Source organism: Pteropus vampyrus, unplaced genomic scaffold, assembly GCF_000151845.1.
Source record: "Pteropus vampyrus isolate Shadow unplaced genomic scaffold, Pvam_2.0 Scaffold3, whole genome shotgun sequence".
NCBI lineage: Eukaryota > Metazoa > Chordata > Mammalia > Chiroptera > Pteropodidae > Pteropus > Pteropus vampyrus.
In genome coordinates, this window is record NW_011888784.1 from 21,575,761 (window position 1) to 21,583,528 (window position 7,768).

The window sequence follows — 7,768 nt, forward strand, 5'->3', positions numbered from 1 at the left end:
TCCACAATGCTAATTCACACTTTATCTCATTAACTCTACCTATTAAGCATCTCAGATAGCTCTTCCTCTACTTCTCTTAGGTTTATTGCCTTAACTGAAGAGTGCCCATTCATCATCTCTTATCTAAAGCCTCAAAATAGTTTTCTTTCATTCAACAGTAGTTACTGAATGCCTATTATGTATCAATAAATGTTCAAGAGGTTATGGGGATACAGCCTTGATAAGATTAATAAGGTCCTTGTTCTTTCAGGGTTCTCCTTCTGAAAGAGAAAAAAAATGAATAAAAATGTAAATGATATGTATTAAGTTATATGATTAAGTTATAAGAAAAAAAAATGCAACAGGGTGTTATGAATGAGGCAGGATGAGGGCCTAATTTATTTTAGGTGGATAATCAAGACTCACTGAGGACAGATTATTGAAGGAGAAACCATTGAGAAGGCTCCAACCTCATAAAATCAGGGGATGGGCAGAGGCAACAAAGAAAGCAGTGAGCTCAAGGCCACAGAGAGAGCGGCAGAAGAGATGAAATACAGACCTACACCAGAACAAAATAGCAAATACAAAATTTTGATTTTATTTTAAATTATCTTGTAAATCAATAGAAGATTTTAATTTAATGCAAATTAAAATCTCAATGATCAACTTTTCACCTGGGAATTTAGTTCTGAGAACACTAAGATTTGATGAGGTTGTAGAAAAACAAAGACTTTCATACTTAGTGACAGAAGAAGAAATTGACACAATAACCTTGAAAACCATTTGGACATATAGATTACTTGTCTACAAGTCCATGCTAGGTATATACCTTTGAGAAAAATATTGAAAATATATGTGGCATGTATAAGAATGTTCATATGAAGCACTCTTCATTATACATAAAAAACTAGAAATATTGTGGTATATCCATATAGTTATGAATCTACAAAGATATGTGTATCTCAAAATATGAAGCTAGGTAAAAGAAGAAAATCTTCTTTTACATCTATTACATATTATATCTATTACAGAAAGGCCAAGCCAGGCAAATCTGAATAATACATTATGACAAATACACAGATGGTAAAACTATAGGGAAAAACAAATGAGTAATTAACAAGAAATTAATATAGTGGTTACTTCTATAATAGGGAGGAGCGGGGAGGTAAAATAAACAGTGCTAGGCTCTAAGGGGACTTATAAGGAACCAGTATTCTTTCTTAATCTACATGGTGAATACACAGGTATTTATTTTATTATTACTCTTTAAACTGACATTAATTTTATGCAAATTTTATATGATATATGTCATTATCAACAATTAGTAGGATAGTTAATGTAAAAGCTAAAATAAAAGTTTCACAAAAACTAGTGAAGGAGCTTTCCTTGGCATTTGGCAACTGCTAAAACCCAATTATTCCACTTTTAAGTTTTTATGCCTGATAGACATAGCCCTGTGTACTTTGTAATACTCAATCTAGTCACAAAATACATTTGACTATAAAATTATTTTTTTATTGTCTGTGTTTCCCATTAATTGGCAAGCTTGAAGAGGGCAATGCTTAGATGTTTTTGCTTCACTATTACCTAATTCATGGTAAATACTAAAGTACTCAGTAAATGCACAACGGCATGAAGGAAAGACTATGCCCAATCCTATAAGCCAGGTTAAGGATGGCAGTGTTTACCTTAAGAACAAAAAGAACAAACTAATCAGAAACAGACTCACAAATATAGTGGACAATTTGGTGATGATCAGAGGGAAGAGGGGTTGGGAGACTGGGATAATGGGGTGAAGGGTTAAAGAAGTAAAAATTAGTAGTTGATAGATGGTCACAAGGAAGGGGACGACGGCACAGAGAATGCAGTTAGCATTAATGTGATGGCTAGGTGGAGGGCCAGAGGAAAGAGCATTTAGGGGTATCGTTTTATAAACTATATAAATGTCTAACCAATTTACTATATACTTGAAACTAATAAAATAAAACTTTTTAAAACGATGATAGTTTTCCACTTTACTACCAACCATATCATTATTTATGAAACTATATTTTTATTTCTAAAATAGAAAGAAAAATAAAAGATTTTATGTTTTATTTTAAAAAAGAATAATTGAAAGCTATTGAATAACAGATGTGGGTAACAAGTCATATTTCAATATTTAAAAGATCACTTTAGATGCTTAGTGAATAAAAGATTAGAAGAAATTAAGAATGGATACGATAAGACAGAATATTACTTCAGTGGTCCAAAAGGTTTAAATGAGCTTGTGTTTCTTATCATTCTGATGGAGACATGGCAATGGAAATGTAAATAATTGGATAAATTAAGTTATTAAAATCCACGTGACTTGATAACAGACTGTAAATGCTTGTGAGAATTTGGGTAAACAATGTACAAATAAAGATTCTCGAATTTATGGCTCTGCAAAGGCCTGACAAGACCAGCTACAATTTTCCCCAGATACTGATTAGTGTTATATAACCAGGTTTGAGATGGTCAAGGGGAAGGTCATTAGACTAGGTTTCTGATTTTTACTAGTATTCAGATCATTGTCATTATTACTTAAATAATGAATCTTAGTTGTTATCCAAGAGCAGGTGTTAAAAAGGCACCTGCATATGTGGGTTTGAGGCTTGGAAGATGTAAACTCCAAAGGCATTGGTGGAGAGGAATTTGAAGTCTTGTATGTGGGTGACATCTTCTAGAAATTTTAAGAGAGAAAAAAAATACTAATACCTGAGTAACTCCAGCATTTAATAGACTGTTAGAGAAAAGATGTGCCTATAAGAGGAGAGAAGTATCTCGAGTGCTTAAGAACAAACAAATAAACAGCAAAGTGGTATGTGCTGGAGGATGTTTCAAGACACTGTTTCAAAAAGGGAATGTTCACATTGGCAGATGGGCTGAGAGGTCAAAAAAAACAATGACCGAAAATTACTGATTGGTTTTAGCCAGTAGTGAGAGCTCTTTTGATGTAGTAATAGGGTAGATGCCATATTGGAGTGTGTTGAAGAGCAAAAAATTAACAAATATATAAACGAATTTAGAAAAAGAATCAAAATATCGCTAGTCCTCAGTAGAATTTTGGCAAAATGAATGAGGATAGTTTCACTAATTTCTAGATGAGTGACATTCCCTCTAATCTAAAGTCTTAGCAAGAAAATCCAGTCCACTGTCATTTTTATACTCTATACTATTGCAGTTTTTTCATTCATATACTCTAAAATAGTGAGAAATATTTTCCATACACCATCATCTTGCTTGACTATTAGAGTTATTCCTGGTTGATATGTTTTAAAAGGCATTCTAATTGATTATTTGTATTTTCTTTTTAACAATTTCTATATCTTCGACATATAAATAGGTAAAACATATGCATACATATGTTTGTGTGAATATATATATCCCACTCTAATATACTAATTTGGTTAAGATAATTTATTAGTTTTCTGTTGCTGTGTAACAAATAGCCACAAACTTAATAGCCTAAGAAACATAAAATGCAGAGAACCTAGATCACTCATACATTTCTTGTGAGAATGTAAAATCGCATAGCCATTTTGGAAAACAGTTTGGTAATTTCTTATAAAACTAAATATGCCATTATCATATGACCCAGAAATTGCACCTTTGAGCACTTATCTCAGAGAAATGAAAACTGATTGTAGTAGGCTGAAACACACACGCATGCACACACACATATCCAGCCTACTCTATCTATCCACATCTTAATCCCTGGAACCAGTAAATATTACTTTATTTGGAAAAAGTGTCCTTGTAGGTTTAATTAAGGATTTTGTACAAAGAAAAGGCAATGATAGGAGTGATATAGTCTTAAGTCAAATAATACAGACAACTAAGCTACCAGAAACTGGAAGAGGCAAGGAGTAGATTATACCCTTGAGCTTCTAGAGTGAGTCTGGACCCTCTGACTCCTATTTTTTAGTCCAATGATACTGATTTCAGACTCCTGGCCTTCAAAACCATAAGAGAATAAATTTCTGCTGTCTTAAACCACCCAGTCTATATTAATTTGTTCTATCAGCCATAGGAACTATCCTTTTATATACACACAAAAACTTTACACACATATAGTAGTTTTATTTGTAACAGTCAAAAATTAGAAACAATCCAAAATTCCTTCAACGGGTAATAGTTAAGAAAACTATGTACATTAGTACCATGAAATACTACTTAGCAATAAAAAGTAACTATTAATCCATACAACAGCTTGGATGAATCTCAAAGAAAGTATATTGAGTGAAAAAAAAAAAAAAAGGTAGTCCCAAAAAGTTATATAGTATATGATTCTATTTATGTAATATTTTCAAAAATGACAAAATTTTAGTGATTGCCAAGGGTTGAGAAAAAGGTGCAGGAGAGGTGGGTATGGTAACAGAGAAGCAGCAGGAGGGATCCTCCTGGTGATGGAAATATTCTGTAACTTGACTGTGGTGGTTGATACAGAAGTACAAGTAAAACTAGAGAAATCCCAGTAAGAGCAATGGAGTCTATTACTGTCAATATCCTGGTTGTGATATTGTATAGTTTTGCAAGATAGTATCCTTGTAGAGAACTGGGTAAGAGGGTTCATGGGTGCTCTCTGTGTTATTTCTTACAACTAAATAAGAATTTACAATGATCTTAAAATAAAAAGTTAAAAAACAAAAACACACAAAAAAATATTTATTTGCTCACAGTTTTACAAATCATATGTCCAAGATTTAACAAGGTTCTCTACTCAAAGTACCATAAAACCAAAATCAAGATAATCAGCCAGGTGTGCTCTTATCTGGAGATTAGAAAATTTGCTTCCAGCTTATTTGGGTTCTGGGAAGAATTCAGTTCTTTGAGGTGGTAGGACTCAAGTCCCTGTGTCTATCCCATCTATTGGCCTCTATCCTCTCTCAACTCCTAAAGGCTCCTTCTACATCCTGGCCCCAAAGCCCCCTTCATCTCAGAGCCATTGAATCCTTCTTGTGCTAAGAATCTCCCTAACTTCTGTTATCACTTAAAGAACAGGCTCTAGTTTTAAATGGCCTGACCAGCTGCATTAGGCCTACTTGGATAATCTTATAATAACTTTAATTACATCTACAAAATTGCTTTATCCACATAAGGTAATATAATCACAGGCCTGATATCTCATCATAATCACATCTGTGAGCATAAAAGCAAAAAAATCTCGGGAGGCCATCTTAGAATTTGGTCTACCACAGGTCTAAACACCGGTTTTGCCTATCTCTCTGTTTCAGTTGTGGACAATTTTATATCAGCACATTTAAGTGTATAAGATGTTCTGATTTATCACAAATTCTTGTGGAAATATCACCTCATATATAATGCATTCAAAATATATAAGAATATCTCAAGAGACATCAAAGAAACATGGTGGAGTGATAGATGTCCTCAGATCTCTCCCCTGAAACAACAATAAGCTGAACATCTAAAACTCAACAAAAAACACCCAAACTGCACACCAGCATGTCTGAGTGTGGGATCTGTGCATAAGACCTACCACAGGTCAGAACCCCAGGTGTTGGATGGTGGACTCGGAGAAATAAAGAAGCTGCCTCTCACAGCCAACAGAGCTCCTTGCAAACACCGCAGAGCCCCAGGGGAATGAGCAAAAGCTGCTTAGACTGAAGCTACCTCTCACAGCCTCTGGAGCTCTCTGCAGGAGGAGGGAGAGGGGAAAAGGCGAGGCGACTTCTCTGATCAGCCTGCCTGGAAGTGCCAGAACTTCTAGCAGCTGGCAGCAGGGCCCAGTCATCAGGGCAGAAAGCAGTGAAGCAGTTCGGGACCACAGAGAAACTACAGTTGATTTTTACCAGCAGCGGTTGCGAAACTGAGGCTGAGCCGCAGTCCCCATCCCCCAACTCAGAAGGCCCCTTCCCCCATACCCTCTGAGACCCATCACCATGGAGCCCCAGGGGAATCTGAGCAAACACTGTGAAACTGTCGTTGACACTGACAGGGACTAAAACTGAGGATAGCGAGTGTGATTAAATATCTACAAGAAAATAAAAAAGTCATTGTTTAAGCTTTATATAAAGCAGGGATCCAAGAAGCTTAGACGCCACCTACTGGAAACGAAAAGTAAAGCACCTTTTCTGCAGCAGGCTAAAGAAAGACCTTTATATAATAAATCTTCTTTCTGGAAAAACAACAGAATACACTTCCATTAATGTCCAGGTGCAGAAATAGTCCATTAAACACCATGAACAACCAAGGTGACAAGGCATCTCAGAAAGAAAGAGAAAAATCTCCAGAAAATAAGCTTACAGACCTAGATATATGTGACTTAAATGACAGAGAAGTCAGAATGGTACTTCTGAAAAAACTCAATGAGACCCAAAACAACTCAAATCAACAATTTCAAGAACTGAAAAAAACAACTAGATGAGCAGAACAAAGAGATTGAAACCCTCAAAAGGAACCAAATAGAACTTCTGGAGATGAACACACTGCAAGAGTTGAAAAATGAAAAAGCAAGCTTGGGAAATAGAGTTGACCAAATCGAGGAAAAGATCAGTGATATCAAAGACAGAAATCTAGAAATAAATCAGAAGGAAGAGAGAAACCGAAGGATGAAAAATAATGAAAGAGAAATACAAGAACTAGCTGATACCATCAGGAGAGGAAACATAAGAATAATGGGCATTACCAAAGGTGAGGAAAAGGAGCAGAGACTAGAAAGCATTTCCAGATAAATAGTGGATGAGAATTTCCCAAATCTAAGGAATGAGCTGGAGCTTGGAATTCAAGAAGTCAATAGAACACCCAATTATCTCAACCTGAAAAGGCCTTCACCAAGACACATTGTATTAAAGTTATCAAAAATCAAAGACAAAGAATTCTCAGCACAGCCAGGGAAAAGAAGACGGTGACATATAAATAAAAACCCATTAGATTATCATCGGACTTCTCAACACAAACATTACAAGCCAGAAAGAAATGGAATCAAATATTTAAACTATTAAGTAAAAGGAACTACTAGCCTAGAATAATGTATCCAGCTAAGCTCTCCTTTAGATATGAAGAAGAAATTAAGACCTTTTCAGACATACAAAAATTGAGGGAATTCTCCACTACAAGGCCTGCACTACAGGAAATATTGAAAGGTGTCGGCTCATCTAAAAAAAAAAAATAACAAAACAAAACAAAAAATACATAATTAGGGGTAAAGAGACTATCAGGCAAATGGAAACAAAGGAGTGCAACCCTTACTAAGAACAGGGCATTATAAGCTTAAATAATAAGAAGAGAATTGTTATAGCAAGACAGTAATGAACGTTCAGCATACATAAGGGCAAATTGTAATAACAATGATGGAAAACAAAAGAATTCAAAGATCCAAATTCACAAAGGGGAAAGGAGATAAGGCATACACAGAAGAAAAGGGACAACTGATAGTTATATACATATAACTATCCTTTTCATGTTCGTAATAGTAACCACATGCCAAAGATTCAGAACTGAAGTATATAACATAAAACAAGAAGAACCAGAGAGAAAGACCACAAAACCCAACCGAAAATAAAGGAAACAGAAAGACAAGGACAAGGAAGCAATGGAAACATCGAGCTACCAGAAAGCAAAAGATAAAATGTCTATAAGAAGACTTCATATTTCAATAACTACCCTAAATGTAAATGGTTGAACTCACCAATAAAAAGGCACGGAGTTGCAGAATGGATCAAAAAAATAAAACCCGACCATATGCTGCCTCCAGGAGACACAGCTCAGCTCCAAAGACAAATATAGACTCACAGTGAAATGGTGG